This window comes from Periophthalmus magnuspinnatus, chromosome 3 (genome assembly GCF_009829125.3).
Source record: "Periophthalmus magnuspinnatus isolate fPerMag1 chromosome 3, fPerMag1.2.pri, whole genome shotgun sequence".
In the NCBI taxonomy this organism is placed as follows: domain Eukaryota; kingdom Metazoa; phylum Chordata; class Actinopteri; order Gobiiformes; family Gobiidae; genus Periophthalmus; species Periophthalmus magnuspinnatus.
In genome coordinates this window covers 26,372,788-26,394,928 of record NC_047128.1, presented here as the reverse complement: position 1 = coordinate 26,394,928, position 22,141 = coordinate 26,372,788, and the positions used below count along the sequence as shown (strand labels likewise).

General features: G+C 40.3%; 1 protein-coding gene across 1 annotated transcript in view; it reads right to left on the bottom strand.

The window, feature by feature from the left end:
- The window catches only part of LOC117390373 (carbohydrate sulfotransferase 8-like), a 119,662-nt gene that overhangs the window by 2,841 nt on the left and 94,680 nt on the right, over positions 1–22,141 (bottom strand). The window lies entirely within an intron of this gene.

Genomic DNA, 22,141 nt, shown 5'->3' with positions numbered 1-22,141 from the left:
TTGTCTTTGTGTTCTTTGTCTTGTGAAAAACAGCCGCAACTCAGTTCTACTAATAGGTGAACGTCAGGTCACGTCACGATTCAACATTGGGTTGTCAGATGTAACATACCTGTCTTACATACAGTTTTAATCATTTTGTAACTTTTGAATACTTCTCACAACACAACAGTTGTTCAAGCCTAGCACTGATCCCCACACACGATCTGTCACCAGGGAAAAGTTGGTAACTATGGCATCCATACTGGCAGCAGGGACAAAACAGCTGCTGACTTAAGTCGACGTGTTATTTGGTGAGGGAAGATTGAAAGTGTTCAATTGTGAGTGCTGATGGAAAGCCCGGATTGGCGTCCGAGGCGACAGGTGCGACAGGCGGGATGTACGCTGGCAGATGTGCGGCAGCAGCTCAGACGATGTGTTTAGTGCTCTGTCTGCAGCTGGACATTTCCTTTCCTTCAGCCTCATCCCAACACAACACAACACTCCCCTCACCCACACACACACCCGCCCCCGCTGATATGTAATCAAGCTGACAGCTCTGAGTGGAGACGCACGGACACCGATCGGGGGGCACACAGACACCTCCGCCTGAGTGGCCTGTCACTTCCAATTTGACAGTGGAAATGATGTGAATCTGCACTGGGGGGTGGGAAGGGGGGCTCGCTGTAGAGACAGACCACAACCTTCCCTAAGTGATGAGATCTGCGCGGCCCTATCTCGCATTAACAACGCTCCGGTGGGCAGCGGCAGAATCTGTTGGTGCGATGCAATGTTGTTTTAGATTAGTATTCGCTGGAAGCTCGTGTCGCTGTCTGGCTTGCTGTTGATTCGCTCTTGTCTTCATTCTTCTGGGGTATAGACCCTGGGCGCGAGAGGTACATCAGAGAAATAAAAAGAGAGGAATAAGGAGGCTGTTCGTGACATTTTCTAATCTTGTTTGGCTGTTTGTGCTATTTGATCCTCTAACCTTAATAATAGTTTATGTGGGGGGTCGGTATCTATGAAATCAGTGGGTATAAAACCATGAATATTTATGTTAGTACACCCAAGTGCTTTTGCCAGAGGAACACATTCAAGTGCAACAATAACAGCGCTCTTTCATTGACTGTTGTGCTGAACTCCAATGAGGCAGAGTCAGCCTTTGTATCCCTGCCCATCTTGTCAAGACACAGACTTGTATATCGATCGCAAGAACCCCATCAAGGTGGTAATTGAAATCTCTAAAGGTCTAATTACTTCCTCCTAGAACTTTTGTAGTGTGCCGGTTACTCTTGCTCTTACTGTGAATATGGCATGGTGTATGGTGTAAGAAGAGTTTTGTTTTTGTTATGTTGTGGTCGACAAAGTATCGATAAAGTATATTTTTGCCCACATACAATATAATTTTATTGTGAAGGGGTTTTGAGAGGAAGTTGTTGTGAGTTGGGTCAATGTATTTCTTCAAACTGTTTAAAACTTCATTGAAACTTCAGTTCATTGATTTGTTTTGGCTGGAAGTCTATTAAAGCAGAGACTCCAACATTTCTCTTGTCTCTTTTTGTGTAATTAGTAACCCTGACATTTACCCTCAATCAACAAAGTGATGCAATGAATACTCTAAAATGGGCTACTGTATATGATGCAGATGTATTTACTCCTGTATGACTCCTACTCCTAGAAGCATGAATCAACATACATGCTGTTCATCTGTTCATCAGATTACTGGCAAAGTTTGCCATGTCACTGTATCTGTTAAATCTTTGCCTAATAAACTTTTTATAGTGTCACCCAGTCTATGTTAATGATCATTATGTATTTAGCAACAAAGTATATTCTCATAAAGAGGGCTACCCCAAATGTACCCCACTTATACTTTTATAGCAGTTTTCATCAGTCATTCCCTTGGAAAAAACCTGATCAATAAACTAAATTGCAAACAAGATATTTTGGAAAATATAGATACCTGTACATATTTATTTAAGTATGTAACAATATGCCATTTTTTAAATTTTTGTGTACATGCATATATGTTTGTCTATGTATCTGTGTATATTGATATCTATATCTATATATACATACACACACATGCACACACACCCTTACCATTATGTGGCTGTAAGGCCAAAATGAAAATAATAAATGAAAATAATAAATAAAATGAAAGTAATAAATAAATAAAATCAAAATAAAATATATACTGAAAATAAAAATGGTAAAATATGCCAATCTAGAGGTGACCAAAATCCAGTCTTTAAATATTTTCAGGAAAGGATATGTGTTTCATTTTAGACAAAGCACCCAAGGCTCTTGGTTCTGTTGTTGAAGAAGTTTCATTTTTTTAAAAATTCATTTGACACCCTAGCTAAAAAAGTGCTATATTAAATAAAACTAATAAATGTCAACATTTTGATAATTCAATAGTCTCTTGAGTGTGAAGCTCAAATAACATTTACAAGAGTGTTTTAGAGACAGACTGAACAAAGTAATAGGACAATGTAAAGTGGATTTCAGGGGATTTGTAAACATCATTCATCTCTGTTGTATCTATTTGGTGGAGGCTAATAGTTGCTGTTTGATTGCAATTTCACACTCAGTCAATTCCACTCAGTAGAACTATGCTATTGATTTTTACTGCTGTGCGGCCAAACATGATAAATTGTTAAGACGGTAGTTTGATCCCTGGAGATGCTGAATATTCTGCTCCCTAATTCCTCAAGAGTCTGAGACATGAAGCAATTATTCAAAATAGGTGTTTGCCAGAAGTGTAGTGTGTAAAAAAAAGTTGTCTGTACAATCAATGTGTTTCAAGCAGAGTGGAGCAACAAAGATTTTATAAAATGAGACTTGATCGTCGGCCCACTCGTTGTCCATTTCTGTTCAGTGGCCAGTGTTGGTAAGTAATACATATATACATATTCAGAAAACTAATTTTGATTAACTGTATTTCGCTACAGTTACTTTTTCATTCGATAAATTTTGCTGAATTTTAGATTGAATACAGTTACAACATCAAGATATTCAATCACCCAAGGCTTCAAACTACACGGTAAAACTGAAAAAAAAAGAAAACACTGCTCTTATAAGTTTTCATTTCCCAGCCAATGATAAACAAGTGCATAACAAAGAGTGAAACTAACAATAAAGCTTTTTCCCACATTTTTACACTATAACATATGCAGCTCAATGTGAAAGTATTCAGAATACAATACTCCAATTGGACCATAACACAATATGGGTTATAATTATAACCCATATTGTGTTATGGGTTATAATTCAGATCACCTTTTGGGTTTAAAGCAACTGAATTTCAGCACTGGAAGACAAATGAAAGGCTCATGTGAGGCTCATTCTGATTTCTGATAATCTTCTTGAGAAATTATCACATAAATGATCACATAAACAACTTGGCCATCATGGACAGATTGCATCATATAACAAACAATAAATCAGCATTAAACATGTTATATGTAAAAACCTATATTTGATTTGAACATGTTTACCTTGTAGCTGAGAACACAGTGAGATCATGATTATAAAATTTAAAATGAAAATATTATATATTGTTACTTTACAAAATACACAAAATCATCCAGTTGCCCACTGCTCCTGACAGTTTGGAAAAGAAAGGATCAAATGCAAAAAACACATTTGAACTGGGCGAATATTGTAAACCTCATACTTATTACACACCAGGCTCAAGATTTCAAGGAGAGTTCACAGTTTGCCAAATTATTGCAACCAATTATGACCTCAAATTATCTTTTCAAACAAGACATTATTATTCAATATCTTCCTAGTGATAGTCCAAATTTAGTTTTACTTTCCAGCTTCAGCCTGATTTTAAAAAGACCCTCTTGTCCTGCGATGCCCTCCATAGTCACCTTGAGAGAGCCCTTTCCTGCTTGTGAATATTCATGCGGACAGCCCAGAATTACCACCATGATCCGGGCCACCTCATTAGCAGATGTTATATACGCACCGTCCTCCCCTCTCAAAGCCCTCCATTCACACAGCTCTCCAACTGATCGACACATCAAACGCCTCCTTCCCCTTCTACCACGGTTGACGAGGAGCGGAGGACCAAAACAATGTGAAATAATGAGCCTGTTAAATGACAGACGATGACCCCTGTGTGGTGTGTAGACTTATTAAATGCTAGATTTAAGCCCAGACTGGACCAGAGTGCCAATAAAGCCGACTATAGGCGTGTCTCTATCCAGCAAACAGCAGTAAACCTGTGTTAGTCATTGCGCAGTGAGTTAGCAGTGACTTCAGAGCCCCTCTCTCTCCAGCGAACCACCCACACCTGGACTGATGCTCGCTCCTCCTCCACTTGACTCAATGAGGGAATATGGGACTTTTATTGCCAACGCGTTTGAGCAGAAAGAACGGAGGTGTTAAGATAGAGTTCATTGATGTTTTAACTTGTTCCCTTAAAAGATGAAAACAGTGTTCTTCTTGAAATCATCCGTACAGGGAGTTTGTGTGGGATGGAAGATGCAGTTTCTACTTTTTTCAGATTGGATTAGTAATTATTTGCCTCTGGGCTCAGTGAAAACTTTCAGATTTGGAACATGTTTTGTCAGAACTACACGCGTTACATTGGCGAGACCAACTTGAGTCATGACGTCTATTGATCCATCAGATTCAAGATTAACAGCTGTACATTGTAATCTACTCTAATCATATGAGCACTGCTCATTGTAAACCATAACGCTGATGCAGAACAGAAAAACAGAAACATGTCCATTCACTTCCTGTTCAAAACTGCAGATCTGAGAACCTCCGCCTCTTCATAGTGACATTTGAGCAGACTTTCATTACAAAATGTTGACTGTTGAAAAATTGCTGCATTTTTTACTCTACATGTATGACCCAGAGTAAATACAGAGCAGTAAGCAAAGAAAGGGGGTAGGTGAAAACAGAAATTTTCCAAGCACTTAAGACTTAAATGCAGGACAATGCTGGATTACTCGAGCATGTCTGAGTCAATCAGTAACATGGTTAAAAGCACATAAGAGTCAACTTTACATAATATGTCCCCTTTAATTACTATATAATCATCAATTATATTATGCAAATTTCTGTTAAAGCAATTACACACCCATGACTGACTAAACAAGACCAACCCTTTATGACTTCCCATGACCTTCTCATGACCCTTTCTGCACAATTCATCTTCACAGCTTATGTCTTTCCAGATTGCTTTGCCAGTTAAATACATAAATTGCACAGGCTTCCTCATCATGGCCCTCCCCCTGTGAACTCTGACCCCTGCAGAAAGCATCAGAATGCTTCATAAATCGCTGTTAGTTGAAATTCACATGAGACCCAGGGCCCCTCCGATCTCACTCATCCCACATTAATGTCATAGACCATAAATAACACATGGTGTGTCTCACTGCAGTGCAGAATACAAAACCACTGGTAGCACATTATAATAACTGCATTTATGATAGCCTTAAAGCAGACCTATTCTGCAAAATCCACTTTTTAGAACTTTTAACCATGTTATAGTAGTTTCCCTCACGATTTGCTCACCCAGAGTTATATTTGGAGCAATTTGTGCATATTTGAGCAATCTTTAATCGTTTTTTAATTTTTTCTCAAAATGCCATTTTCTTAATCGGCGATGCACATAGGATTCAGCAGTAACACATAATAATTTTGGCACAAATTAAAAACATCTACATCTTCCTAGCATGATGTGCAGCTATCCATAGAAGGGGTTAACAACTTTATAGCTCTTTGTTGTGATGATGTTTACAGTGACATCTGTTCCCTTTGGGCACCACAGTTTTCTAATGCAGAAATCAGCAGACTTGTTTATTTTATCAAGTCATTTTTGCTCAATATTTTGATAAAAAATGTGCAAATTATAACATAATGATCCAAGAGTGTCATAGATTATAACTATACTATATTAGACACAATCACAACAGGTCTTCTTTAAATAAGCATGAACAGAGACTAAAATCAAAATGAATATTATGATTATTTATTAGGAATGGTTAGGAATGAGTCAAACTTAGTAACTCTATATTCTATCTATAACCCTAGCCCCTTAAACACTGCACTGTGTAACTTTTCTGTTGGCAGGGACACTATCTGTCGCCATGAACCATTTCTGTCTTACGTCATTCAAAATCGTTCAAAAATACCCGACAAAACACGCACTCACACAGTCAGAGGGCCCGTCTCTCCACAGATCTGCCCTGTATCTTGACAAACACCCCCCGATATTGATGCTAGAAATGTTACCCAGTGCATCTTTAATTAAGTAATCCTGAATCACTCTTCATAAACTATTTGTTCATTCTGAGTTAAGTCTTTGTTTATACATATTAAGGCTAATTAAGGTGTAGTTATTATAAAGTTCTAGCAAAGCACACTCTAATCCAGCATCCCAGAAGATTAATATGACAATGTGTTGACTGAATTTACACTTCCGCCCTATTTTTACACAGCTGTGGCAGAGAAGAAGATGTGACTGTAACGGTACCTGTGTTACTGCTTACATCATATCACACCTACACACAACTTGTCTTCAGAATAACATTTACACTCAAGGAAAAAGTGAACAATGCTTCTATTGAATAAAACTCCTCATAATGTAATCGACTCCAAATTGGGATATATTTGCTTTTTTGTAATCTTCTAATTCACTCTCCTTCTGGCAACTTAGGCGCCCGACACAGCAGGGGTGGTTATAATGAAGCTGGCAGAAATGAAGGCGGACTCAAAGGGAGTATCAAATGCAGCGCTGATTACTGTTATGACACCTCCATCCCGACTACACTATATTTTCTGAGTCAATCTTACTTTCAAGGTTAGGAGCTGTAAAGACTTCCCAGGGCACATTTCCATGGAAACAGAGAGCCAGAAAGTGCTATGCGGGGGTCTGGTGAAAGGAGGAAGGCAGCTAGGTTTTAATACGCCATCGAGCACACACACGGCGAGGATGTGTAAACAAATGGTACCTGTCTGCCCCGGGTTAAGTGAATTATCGCACCTCACATGAGACGTGTACAAGGAAAGTAATTGGGATATATCTTATTTAGATGCTGCTGAGGATTTGAAGTGTTGTGCAGGTAAACAGCAGGGCAGGACAAAAGTGTAACATGGATACAGTACATGTGTGTAGCAGAGGTGAACTCTTAGAAGATGATATTTAAAACTGTGCTAGTAAACTCAAAAGTGGTTAAAAAGATAAAAATGACATTGTTGGCTGATACCAGTGTTTTTATGTATTTATCCAATATCAGGTAAAACTAGGGCTAGTATTGTAATATTGATCCAGTACAAATACTCTTTAAAAGTGAGTGGAAAAGTGCACAGAAATACTAAATAATAAATACCGATCTAGCAAGTAAAGATGTGCTGTGCAAGGTTTAATATTTTTTGCATGAGAATCACTTTTGGATACCAGTGTCAGTATTGAATTATTGTTATTTTGGTATATTCAATTGTAACTGATGTACTTTGTGTAGAAAACAGTGGTAACTAGGACTTTAACATTTTGTAAAACATATTATAATTTAAAGTGTCAGTTTTTCTGTTATGTTTTAAATGTTGTACACTTTTTAAAATAAATATATAATTTCACTAATTAGCCAAGTACATCCAAATCTTGTGTTTTATTATAGATGATTTAAAGGATAAGAAAAGAATTTAAACTATACAGAATGAGTTAGTATTAGCTGTGGTCAGAGTGGACAGCTCCTGGGGCTGAAATCCTTGCTCAAACAATAACCTTTTGGCCCAGCCTGTCACATTGCCCTCCTCTACTGTAACTATCCAGACATACTATAAAATTATTTAGTGAAGGTTACCAATGTAATTTCTATTAAATATCCCTTTTCTCCACAATACCCTTTAATCACAAATCACAGCACAGTTTCAGTGTAGATTTTAATTTTCTTCAACAAGGTCATTTCAAGCTGCTGACAAAAAAATGGGTTTCATAAATTATTTGATGACCTTTCAGTCCAACATTAATTTTGTTCTTTAGAAGTATTCTTGTATATGTTTTTCATTAGTGCTCTGGAGGCATTTCTGTGATCAAGTGATGCTACGGCTTTGTTAAGTCTCCATGCCCCCTTGTTCCCCTTTATTTGTGCTGAGATTGGTAAGGGGAATTGGCCCTGTCACTGTTTACTCAGCTCTCTCATTGGAGTTAGATTCACGTACCCTCCACAGTAGCCTGAGCTGTGTTTTCTGACAGTGCTCTCCTGATTACAGCAGGGACTGATGAGGCCAGACATGTGAGTAAAGCCCAGCCTCTGCTTCTGAATGCTAAGTTAATAGTTTGGTGACTAGCTTTGACACATCATTATATCAGGAGCTACAGAAAAATCAGATATAAGATGTGTTTGATTAGAATTTTGCAGAGAAAAAAAACAAACTTTAACTTAGCTAATATAAAGATAAAGTAGGCTCCAACAGTTATGATAAAGTCATATTTTTACTGTTAATGTTTCCTTTGTGTTTTGAGCAAATCCATTTTCATGTGATCAAAATGTTATCAACTCATTTTTTTGACTGGGGCTGTAATAAAAGTGTGCTCTATATGGAGCTCGTGGAGCTGAGTTGGCCCTCACATCCTCACATTTCTCTGAGCATGTCGCCTATATTTATGACCAGCGTCAGAGACCTGCAGTTTGTTCCTATGCAGGAGCCAAGTTTGGGATTTATGAGGATTTACATGGTCATACATAATACATAGGGCACACCAACAGTCTGTGCATGGGAGACACAGATTTTATTTATCCATCCATCCATTTTCTTCCGCTTATCCGGGGCCGGGTCGCGGGGGCAGCAGTCTAAGCAGGGACTCCCAGACTTCCCTCACCCCGGACACGTCCTCCAGCTCCTCCGGTGGGACCCCAAGGCGTTCCCAGGCCAGCCGAGAGACATAGTCCCTCCAGCGTGTCCTGGGTCTTCCCCGGGGCCTCCTCCCGGTGGGACATGCCCAGAACACCTCCCTAGGGAGGCGTCCAGGAGGCATCCTGAGCAGATGCCCGAGCCACCTCAACTGGTTCCTCTCAACGTGTAGGAGCAGCGGCTCTACTCCGAGCTCCTCCCGTGTGACCGAGCCCCTCACCCTATCCCTAAGGGTGCGCCCGGCCACTCTGCGGAGGAAACCCATTTCAGCCGCTTGTATCCGCGACCTTGTCCTTTCGGTCATTACCCAGAGCTCATGACCATAGGTGAGGGTAGGAACGTAGATTGACCGGTAAATCGAGAGCTTCGCCTTTGGGCTCAGCTCCTTCTTCACCACAACGGACCGATACAGCGACCGCATCACTGCAGACGCTGCACCGATCCACCTGTCAATCTCCCGCTCCATCCTTCCCTCACTCGTGAACAAGACCCCGAGATACTTGAACTCCTCCACTTGGGGCAGAGACTCACCACCCACCCGGAGAGAGCAAACCACCTTTTTCCGGTCGAGAACCATGGCCTCGGATTTGGAGGAGCTGATTCTCATCCCAGCCGCTTCACACTCGGCTGCAAACCGCCCCAGTGCCTGCTACAGGTCCTGGCTCGAAGAAGCCATCAGGACAACATCATCTGCAAACAGCAGAGATGAAATCCTGTGGTTCCCAAACCAGTTTAATTACTATTCATAAAAGTAATAGTAATTAAACTGTGTGGTATGATTGCTCTTTAGATATATTTTTGTAAATATAAAAAGAAGGACCAAAAAGTTCAGAAATTTATGCCAATGGTAACTCATTAGTTTTATGTCCATCCATCCATTTTCTTCTGCTTTTGCGGGGCCGGGTTGTGGGGGCAGCAGTCAAAGCAGGGACTTCCCTCATCCCAGACACTCCCTCCAGCTCCCCCGGCCAGCTGAGAAAGTTAGTCCCTCCAGCGTGTCCAGGATCTTCCCCGGGGCCTACTCCGCCTGGGACATGCCTGTAGGTATCCGGAACAGATGCCCAAGCTACTTCAGCTGGCTCCTCTCGATGTGGAAGAGCTGCAGCTCTACTCCGAGTTCCTCCCGTGTGAGCTCATCACCCTATCTCTGAAAGAACCCCCAGCCACCCTGAGGATACAAGATCACTTTTATCTGTGATCTTATCCTTTCGGTCATAACCCAAAGCCCATAACCATAGGTGAGAGTAGTACTGTAGCTTGACTGGTAAATCAAGAGCTTTGACTTTCAACTCCTTCTCCTCCATTAATTCTAGGCTTCTAGATAGAGAACAAGTTTATTGTTGATGACAATCTGAAAACTGTTTTTTTTTTTTACATTTTGATGTAATGCTGCCACTGTCCTTGTTATAAAAGGTATTTTTGTATGTGTTGAGTCTGTATAGTCCAGATGACATTACAATGACCAAAATACAATGACAACTATTTTTAGAATAATTGATTAAATTGATTTTCAATTGATTTACAGTCTCAAACCTGGACAAATAGACAGGGTTGTTATTAAAGGACATACTGCACATTTTGGATGTGTTGCTGTGACGATGCTGGAGGAGAATAGCTGAAAAGACAGAATATAGATAGCTTTGAGAAACCAGGCTGGCAGGAAGAATGTCTAATTTCCCATGTCCGCTGTGTAAATACATTAAAGTAATATGACAGGAGGGTAATCGTGTCGAGGGAACAGATGACTGTGTTTAAACATCCGGCTCTGGTAAAGATGGTTTCTCCTCTGTGTGCACACATTATGATTCTAAGGACAGTGAGCGCCTCAGCCTTATTACTGTGTGTGTGGCCTTGGAGTATGCATTGTTAACATGCCTGCTGGCTCACCTCTGGGCTCTCGGCAGCCCACAAACACCTCCATCCCCGTGCCACAGCTCCTGATTAGCCCCGAGCACTGTGCTGTTTTCTCCTCCAATGCCTCTGGTCTGGCCTTTGTTTGGCTTTACATTCCTCCATTATCATCCTCTCCTCCCGCCCACACCAGCCCTTTACCCCGCCTTCTCCGTGTATCTTATCACTCTGCTCAGAGCCGGTAGCACCTCACTGCAGCCGCTCCCCTCTGGCCTCCAACCTCCAACCTATAATTTCCTTCTGCTCCAGTCTGCACCCTTTAGATCCCCACCCAGCTGTATCATAACAACCAGTAAAGTAATAAGAACCCCCCCTGCCCCCTCCCCCCGGCAATCATGCTAACAAGCTACATGCCCGTGCTAACTTTCTGCTGTATGTCTCTATCTTTGGCTCCATGGTGCACCTTAAGATTCAGAAAATGACAGTAAAAGTTTGTGCTTAGATACTTTTTTATAGGGAAGCCTCTCATTGGTTGCACAGTGTGCCTGACAAGTGTGTGTGAACATCTGAGCAGAGCAAGCGTTAGCAGAGCGGCTACAGTGCAGTGCTAATGAGGCCTTCTGCCTCTGTGTGTGTGTGTGTGTAAATATAGCAAAAGGCTGTTGCAGTGACTGAAGCCCTGCCTGAAATAACTCACACATAACACACGTCAGGTGTCTGTTGGCCCCAGGTCCCCTGAGCTGAGGTGTCATTTAAGAAACACAGCTTGTTTCAGGAGACATGGTTGTGACGTGGAGCAGCCAGCCCTGCACAAATGTGCTCCAGCAGTGTGCACACAACAAAGTCCAGAATAACCTGCAGCAGGGTTTAAAGGAACAGCATGACATCTGAAGCTGCACTCAGGTTTTCATCGGATCGCAATGCACTTTTTTATCACTTTTCTTACAACAAAGAATCATAGCTTTGACACTATATAATTCCTATATATTCAGCACACATATAGCTTCTTCAAATGTTCTGACTTCCCCCTCTGCAACAAACCACTGCAGGAGAAGGTCTGTACCTCTCAATGCCTCAAGGTATATTCAGTTTGTAAGAAATCTTTATTTTTGCTTGATATGTAATGCAGACTGTTTCCACACATTGGTCTTGCCCTGGTTGATCTCCGGTCAGGATACAACAACTTCCTTCCTGGACTAACCTGGTGGTCTCAGGGTGAGTCTGTCTGATTACCTGGATTCAGCATTTCAAATGCTCATTGAGCTCCGAACCCTCCCTGGTGCTGCTCTCAGCCGCCTTTCTTCTGCCTGTCAGGGAAAATGCCAGAGAGCAGCTCTAAGAACCATCTTCCCTCCTCGCACTGGTAATTTGACAGCAAGCAGTGAGGGCTCCCAATAATTGGAATAGCATTTACGTGTCAATGTGACACTGGTGGAGTGTCCGACATTTAATATGTCCTAGTGGAATTGAAGAGGAAAAATGCAAAAAGAGATTCTTAAAATAGATATCACGAGTTGTCCGGCTAAATTAGGTGGGTTAATCTGCCAAATGGGACACGTGACCTCAAGCCACAATTATTTGAATGTAAGACTGTAGTAGCCTAGACTGGACCATGATACAGAGGTCCTTTGAACAACCAGCCAGTACTGGTCAGATCTGGAGCATAGTGGTGCTTTTAATTGGCCAAAACTCAGTGAGGACAGACGCCTCCAAATCTCTCCCAGAGAGATGCTCAGAGTATGATCTGCTGCTGTAGTGTGGCCAACCAATCAAAGACAAGCCATTTTATCAGCACACCACGTGTATGAGTGGCAGGTCTCATCCAATATCTTAATTACCTTTTGAGTGAGCAGAATAGAACACATCCTTCTTTGTGTAAATCTCCTTATTAACGCATGATAAATGAGTCCAACCACCGGAGATGTCATTTGGTTGTGACACACATCCCACAATAAATCACATACTTGAAAAAGCCTGCTGCTAAGTTTGGTACTACTTGGGCATGGGGCTGTATTGTATAAAGTTGCTGACACGTTCATCTATCAGTGATGTGTACAGTATGTGCATTGTCTCTTCTACGGAGGGGCTATGGTGAGATGGGCTCTGTATTGTGGCTGCTCTCAGAACTGAGGGACACTGTGGTGTAACGAGCAGGATTACCCAGGGAAACTGGCAGGAGCAGAGCTCTATCAAAGCACATCCATCCAGTGTTTCATGCACACTACATTGTGTGGTTCTTTTATTCATCGGCCGTGTGACTCAGCCCTCTCCTGCTGCTGAGCCCTGTCATTATCCATTAGAGCGGGAGGGCCCACTGCTGCTTCTGTTATGTGAGACCTCTAACATCTACCTGTGCATAGATAAATATCATATACATATACCGTAAATTTCGGATTATAAGCCGCTACTTTTTTTCCACGCTTTGAACCCTGCGGCTTTTACAGCAGTGCGGCTTATATATGGAATTTTACTGGATAACGGACCCTGGGGGGCGCTCTCTAGCTGTAAACGTAAAAGTGAGACAGACGTGGGGAAAGATTCTGCTCTGAAGAATTCACTAGTTTTGATTTTGAACGATCATTTTGCGCATCATGAAATGGATATGATGCAGTTTTTAAGATAAAGAAACAGAAAGGAAACAGAGCAGGGGTCGGCCTTTAACACGCAAAGAGCCATTTGGACCCACTTTCCACGTAAAATAAAACACTGGGAGCCGCAAATACTTTTTGACATCTAAAATGAAGATAACACTGTATAATAACAATAATGTAACGGAATAATGTAGGTTTTACTTTCACGGACAAGCCTTCTACACGTGGCAGATAAATATGGCAAAAACAACTTAAGTGCATTAAAAAAATACAACTCACCAAACCGCTGCATCATGCATCGCGCTGATTATGTGATTATGTCTACTCTACTCCGCAGTTTCTTTAAAAAAACAACAACAAAAAAACTCGTAGCGTATCGTTTAATCCCAGGTGCTTATTCTCCATGTGCCAAAGCAGTTTTGAAGGTTTCATTGCCTTATTTGCTTTTCCCGTATGTTACGCAGAGCGGACTCTGTGCGTGAGTCACCTGTAGCGACAAACCCAGATTTTAAGTAGGCATTGTCTGTTAAATTTATCTTTCTTTTTCTTGGAGGTCGTAGTCTCCTCTTCTGACTCCTCAGTTGTCCTTTTCCCCTTTGTTAAAAAGATCTCCAAAGACTTTTGTTTTGGCTCATTTTCACTCGCTTGTGGCTCTACTTTTGTGCATCGTGTCTGATGTGTTATACGTGATACGTCACCGCGGAGACAAGAGCAGATAATATACTTGCTACTACATCAAATAGATTTCTGTGGCGATTTCCAGCAGGATTTTCATGATACATCTACGGACGAGCTTATTAGTGTGTCATTAGGGACGGGCCAAAGTTGCTCCTGACCCCTGTGCGCACAGCGTCTGAAAATCAGGGCTCTTTACGCAGGACTGTGAGCTGTGTCTGTGTCAGTTCCCAAGCCACGCAGAGCCGCAGTATGAGGCGGAAAGAGGCGCATGCGGCTCCGGAGCCGCGAGTTGCCGACCCCTGAAATAGAGCCACTGCACGTAAGCTCGACATCAATGAATCCAACTTGGTCAATGTAAAAAGACAACAAAAGTTTTCAGAGTAAATAAAAGCAGATTTTCCGTGTTGGTGCAGCTTTATTTTCTAAACCTGCAGATGTGTTCATCCCGTGTTGTTGTCGTGTTGGTGCCAATTTTCAGGCACAGTTTAAAAAAAAGCGTGTCGGTGCACCGTCTTTCTGTGTAAATATCTCATGTTACAATATGAAAACCTGCGGCTTTTATTCAGGTGCGGCTTATATATGTACAAAATTGATTTTCTCTTCAAATTTAGCTGGTGCGGCTTATATCAAGGTGCGCTCTGTAGTCCGAAATTTACGGTACACACATTAGCTCAAACTGCCACATTATTCAGACCTCATATGGCATAAAATATTTGAATGCATTTTAGGAATAATGGTGCATCATTGCAATACTCACAGCCGATGATTAGAACAGTAAAGCTGAAAGAAATCATTTCACCCCAAAAGTTCAAAATATACAAATAACTGATATAAAATTATTAATAATCATTGCTATTTTAGTCACCAACAGATCATAAGCATGTTTATCACCCTCTAGTGAAGTCAAAATGAATCACTTTTTTTTTTTGTCAGGTAAAAAATTGTCTGTAAGATCTATGCAAAAAACAACAACAACAACAACAACAAAACAAACAAACAAACCCAAAACAGAACAATTAATCAGAATAGGAATCAGAATAAGTTTGTCAGTGAACAAAATTTACAAATGAGGAAGTTGCTTTGGCGGTATAGTGCAACATAAAACAATGACTACTAATTGTAAACTTAAACTATCATAAAATGAATAAGGACATGCACAACAGTTTAATTATGGCTGTTTAAAGTGACAGTGACATATGTTATAAAATAAGGTGTTATGGCGTGTTCAAGAGTCTAACAACAGAGAGGAAGAAGTTCTTGTGGTGAGAAGTTTTGGTTTGAATAGACTGCAGCCTCCTACCCGAGGGGAGTGGCTCAATTAATACATTTCCAGGGTGAGAAGAGTCAGCTGCGATCTGACCTGCTCACCCCTGAGTCCTGTAGACATACAAGTCCTGTGGAGATGGGAGGCTGCAGCCCATCTTCTCAGTTGCCTATTCAAGTGCATTGTTTGTTTTCAAGAATAAATGCAAACAAACAAACAAACAAACAAAAAACAAACAAACAAAAACTCTTTCCTAACTTTTATTACAGTACTGCACAAGCGAACTAGAATCGCAGGTCAAAAAACTTAACCCTGCCGCCTGGGTGGTGAATGCTGGAGTATTTTATGTGTGAAATGTGTGAGATAGCGTTATGGGCTAGGCTGTAGGCAATGCTTTTCTTTTCTTGCCGTTCAGTGGGCTCCCTTTAGAGACAGGCAGCGAGCCATATCTGCCTATGGCCACAGATCCCGATAAGATGGGCACAGAGCAGGCTGTGCACCGGGACACATGTGAGCGTGCATGTGAGGCTGAATGTGAGCGTGCATGTGAGTGTGCCTGTGAGCATGCATGTGAGCGTGAGAATGGTTCAGGTCAAGCAAAAACACCTATATCTTGTCTGAGAGATGGAGGACTGACAGCATTAGAAACAAGGTGAGACTTCAGCTCTGACAATGGGACTGTGGGCCATGTTTACTGCTTACATGGAACATTACAACTCAATTATGTCCTGAAAACAAGATTTCTCACTTTGTACAAATTTTACATGTATGCTAATCATTAGAAGAGCTGTGACCCTTCTTTTCTGCAGCTATCATCTGATTTTTCTTTTCCCATGCTTTTGAGCAAAATTTGTCTTGCCCCAGATATATTGTAACAAGCAGGTCAAAACAAGTCCACTGCATGTTGTCTGTATCTAATTATAAACAGTTTTCTTGTCTGAGAAGTGTGCATTAGCATGCTAGTTAGTATTAATTGGAATTACTGTGATGGTGAGGAATAACTTTGGACCACTGCAAAGTATTTAAAATGAACAAGTTCTGTTTTTCAAGATAGAAAAATCCTGTACAGTGCCTTTAAGATTTTGTATTTATTTTATGGTCTGCTGTCTCCTCATTTATTTAGAGTCGAGGACCCTTTTTTGGTTGCTTTGGGTTTGTTTCTCTATATGTTCTTTACCTTTATGTCTCTATTTTTATTGAGGCATATATTCTTTTTGTTGACAATTTAGTTTGAACCTTCATATAAGGGACATAGTACTTCTTCTACGGACCTATGCCTACGCTCAAAAAGTGTTGTGCTAACGCTTGTAGTGCTTATGCTAATAGATTCTGCTAATTTACTCTGTAATCAAGAATTTATTTATGAAAATCATGAAACAGCCCCCAACTTTCCATAATGACACAGAACTTTTCCTATGCTACGGCAAAACATCAGTCCCCCAGTGAGCAGTTTGCACACACTTAGCATACAGTATGTTGTGGGATGTTCTGTTCTCTCTTATCCGCTGCTGTGTTTGGATTATAAATGTAAGAAAAACATCAAGCTTAGTGCCAATCAAACACATTACAATTTTAAAGGCTTTTTCATCTCTATAAACTTAGTGTAAATAAAGTCTAACAATTGCTTCTTCAAACAGTGGCCAAATAAAAGGTTAATCATATAAATACATGTTTACATGCAGCTGAGGTACTGTATATTTAAATATTAGGGATACATTTTCTAACAGTAACTTGCATGCCCATTATTTCCCTCAACTTCATTCCTATATTGGGAAACATTACGGAACTAATTGAGTCTATAATGGATGAGTTAAAATACAGTCATACATTTATAATAGAAAATTAACAAGGACAAGTAAAGTTGTAATTGAATCATAGGTCCTACAGGTGTATGAGAGATTAACTGGGGCCACGTTCAAGCTGTTAAAGCAGAATTTGAATCAAAGAAGTACTGAAGAAGTGCAGTACCTCTGGAGCTTTAATGGGATTTTAAAAGACTCTAACCTTGTGTCAGGCTCCACACACAATGAGGCATTTATTTTGGGTGAGAGAGGGCACCTGTGCTGCCCTAAGCAACACATTCACTCAATATTCATCTTAGCACGCTACATTTATATTGACTATAAACATTATTTGTATTGAACATCTCCTAAGCAACAGGTGAGAATTTGTGGAGCGCACCACAAGGCTTTGCAAACTGATTTCACAGTTGGTCAAGGCTGTATAGTGAGAGATGGTCTACACATGAATGACAAGTGGGATCTGAATACTTTCTGTGCTAACAGCACACTTAGCTTGTAAATACACTGAGCAGAGGTGCTGATACCTGGCTGAAGAATACAACTGAATACATAACCATTAAACTGTCCCAGTAGATCTTTCAAGAAGTGTATCATTACTTTAAAGTGTTGGTCCTTATAGAGGAGCAAAATTATTATTTTTATGTTTCTATTTAAGCCACTGCTATGCTACTACTTCACAGCTTATGTGTTGTTTGCCAACAGATGATAAGAAGGTTGTCGTTATGTGTAGCCAACATGCACACTGTCCAGAAAATGCTAAACTGGCACAATTTCTAGAATAATAAACCTTGAATTACACATGCAGTTACTTAAGGCTTGCAGCCTTGTTTATTGTATCTGCTTCACCCAAAATCATCCACTCTTATGAGCAGAAACTATGATTTTTGGTGGCTAATTCCCCCAACAATTTAATATGTATCATTGCCAATATGCCCACGCAGATCTGATTGTTTACAAACAGTAATCAGGACTATTGTACCGTAACATGAATAGCATGAATTAAAATTAGGAAATTGCTTTCGTTTTCTGTGAACCTACGCTACCACAGTTTTGCTGAAAAAATAAAATCCTTCATAATCCTGACATTGTAAGGGCAGAAACACACTTCATGGCCAGTCATCTAGGGTTAAAATTGCACCGCTTGCCCAATGCTGTTATTGTGCTGCTGACCTAAACCTTTAAGCTTTTTTCATCATTGCATTGCAGCCTCAGTGATTCAGAAACAGTGAACGATATATCACTTAGGTTATTTTTATTGCATTAAAGGAGGTTTCAGCTGGTTCATGACAGCTCTGATGTTGCATGAAAAGCAGGTTGGAGAAGGTTGGAGTGTTGACGGGAGCGGGTTAGATGGTGCATTGCAAAGCGTGGCATCTCTTTGGGAGACTCTGTGTGTATCGACTGGGAACTTCTCCTTTGAAACCACAACAGCTCACAACAGATTCATAACCAATACTTTTGGTTTGGTTTGACGTCAAAAGACAGGACATGAAGGCAAACTGGGATGTAAAAAAACAAAGCAAAAAAAATCCAAAAATGTGGAAAAATACTGATTAAGAGGAGAGAAAAAAGATGAAGAACATTAAGGGTTGTCGTGACAGCAACAGAGATAAAAAAAAAACAAAAAAAAAACAGGGAACAAACCAAACACGAGGAGCGTGAAATGAAGCGTGAAAAACAAGCAAAAACCTAACAAAACAAAACCACAAAACACAAACTAGGGTGACCCAGATCTGACAAACATGTCCCACCCAAACACAGCAGCTCCTCTGTGTAATTAATGAGATCTACCACTGACTCACATCTTATCAATACAGGGTCATACACTCAGCAGTGAATACAACCAACCCAGTAAATAGTGAATAGACAGATCGCGTAATAGGCTAACATTTGTCATGGGTTATCAAATGAAGGTCTAGTAGTTCTGATCCTTTATAAAGTCTAAGTATAGATCCAACTTTGTTAAATCCCGCACATCCATGAGGACAATTTTTGATGTAAAAAGTGTTGAGAGATGAATAGGAACATTGAGTCTGACCTCGTCCTATGAAGTTCATTTAATTAGTCCTAAGTTGAGGCTGTGCTGTGGTGTTGCATGTGGGCGGACAACCTCAAAACGTATACTGATGTCGAAAAGCAAACTGCGTACTAGAGGTTTTTTAGCCCCATTTGTCTCAACGTGAGTTCAAGGGGGCATAGACAGAATAGCAGTTTTTTTGTGGGGTCAGTGGGATGATGTTACGACTATTTGTCAGGTCACATTTATGTTGGATATATATTGATAATTGCATAAAATAACTGCCAAAATAATATCTTCTGTATTGTTGTTTTCATCCGTACAGTTAGCAGTACAAGCCTACACCTTTACTTTGCTTTTTTTTTCAGTGAATATATCATTTTCAAAGAATATAAGGTGATCTAAATATGTTGTGTGTTAATTAATACTCCATACAAGTGTAATATCCATCTTTAAACTTTTTTTTTTTTGACTTATCTTTGCTTCTAACATAGACACCTAGAGCTAGAATGAACAAAACAGTCATATCCTTAAATTAATACTGCAATTGTCATAATGTTGTCAGTCAATAGGCCCATCGCTCATCGTTTCATTTCATTCCCTTGCATCTACCACGCAGTATTCACTACTCTCCCCAGCGCGGATATTGCATGGGGTCCAATATTACTGCATCAGGGTGACAGCGAGATGGCATCAGCTCAGAGGAAGACAAACTGTCACTAAGTTTCCTGACAGACATTAAATGCATCACAGCTCTAGGGACGGCCTCCACAGCTCACGGAGATCCCAGTTTGAATGACGCTGCCGCACAAATCCATATTACAAATTATTGCCACATTGAACCTGTGCACTGTTATTGATGATATGCACTTAAAACCCTATTTCGTCCAGGCTATTGTGGCACACCCAACTGCTCAGGGGGCATATATTTTCTGGGATAGACCATTAATGAATAATTGACTCACTTTAACGTGGTACCAAACATTTTATTATACAACATTAACGCTGGAATGGAACATATTAGGTGTATGGTTGAGGAAGAACAGCGTCTTTTCCACAATGTTCATTTTTGCTTTGTTTTGATTTTTGTGAATAAAAAGTTGTTCGAAATAGCAGCAAAATAAACTACATGGGGAGAAAATGAATGCTTGTTTTGTTTGCAAGAGAACTCATAAGTACAGGTTAAATTTAAGATTCATTAACAGACAAAATTCATGTTCTATCATTTTTAGCTAATACTCATAACTGCAAAACAGGGCCATGCTGACAATACCTATAGGCAATCTGGAACCATTTTTTTCCCCTTTTTTTTTTTAAATAATGAGGCTTTAGATGTACTTTTTCAAGATGCTCAGTGTTTTACAATGCTTTAGTCATTCACTCCATACTAGAGGTGGTTAATTGCTACTATAACCACAGCTGTAGACTGACAGAAGCCAAGCTGCCAATTTGCAACTATATTCAATGAAATTAGAAGGCTAGTGGGAGTGGGCTTCAACCCAGAACAGAAGTTTTATTATTTTACATCGCAGTAAAAAAAAAAGCTAATTTGAAAGAACTTAACTTTTCCTGTCCTCACTCTCACCTTGTGTTCATTAGAGCCTTTTCTAACCAGTTAACAAGCACTGGTGTGACTGGCTCAGCACACCTCCAGCTGGTGTGGAGACACAGTTTAAAGCATTGTTTGTGCCAGGTTGCACCCTCTGCCCCCTGCAGTGCCGTGCAGTAATTGCGGGGGCCCTGCCAGCATGTACTGAGAGCCTCCTATTGAGTGTTTCCATCACTCTGAAGGTTATGGCACTTTGATGGAACATGGGCGGCTTCATTTAAATGTCTAATGATATCTCCAGCATTTAAGGTCTCTGGTGAATAAATGCTCCATATCCCATGGTCACATAGGAGAACATACTGCTAGGTAATGAATGCACGAAAAACCTAATTCAATTGGTTCCAAAGCACAGTATTTCTTTTCATGTAAAAATTGTAAAAGCACACAAGCCCTCAGACCCACATGCTGTTTCATAAAAGATAGACTTTAAAGGACTAGAGCTTCTTACTGGGAAATTGAATAAAGATATTTCATACCAATTACAGAAGAACATGCCCCAGGACGGATCTTTCCATGTTTTAACAGGGAAGATACCATGGAATGTATCTATACTAACATGGCTACATATTAATTGTATGAATTTCTCTCTAAAAAGTTGTATTTGATATGAGGAAATTAAAAAATAAATATCAGCTCACAGCATATAGTATTGTAAATCATTATTGTAATAAAATGGAATTAAACATTGGACAACTGGAAATGACAACAGTGTATTTAATGAATATCATTTATTTAAAGGTGTAACTTTTAAAGAAATAATCTTGTGCCTGTTTGTCTGGACATGTTATTCATTTTCCTTGAATGTTCTAATGTTTAAAAAACTTAACATTAAACTTATCTTTCTCAATGGAGACAACAGATGATGCCATGAGGCCATGTTACAGGTCATGTCTGTGGACAGGGGACTCCACTCACAGTAAGTAAGACCAGATGAGGTGCCAGAGCAATTAGCAACATAAATTACTATTTGGAGCACCACCTCATAGGGAAGCATGTTACACCAGGGCCAAAAGGGGGAGGCTCACCGTCCACAGGAGCCTACAATAAATGATAATAGCACTGAGTACAACTTTCACACATTGGGTCATAATTACAATGGGGCCTACTGAGCTAAGGAGGTTGATGCAACCAGGAGCCGCCTCGACCACCCGTCACACGATGTGAAAAATCTAGCGTCAAATCACACACTACAAACAAACAATCAATACAAATAAACCAACAATAGCCCTTTAGCCCTGTACCACAACTACAACACTAATCTGTGGTGGACCCCTCACCAGAAAACTTACACAAAACAGTCTTAAACTAACCATACATTTAGAATAAAATGTCAGAAAACTGCTTGACTCGCTGATAAAGAAATTATAAGGTACAGTTTTAAGAAAGTACATCAGTGCATGTACATTCTAATGCTACAGCAGATGGCGTGAGAACATGTTAACATTCATCACCTTACATCTATAAATACCC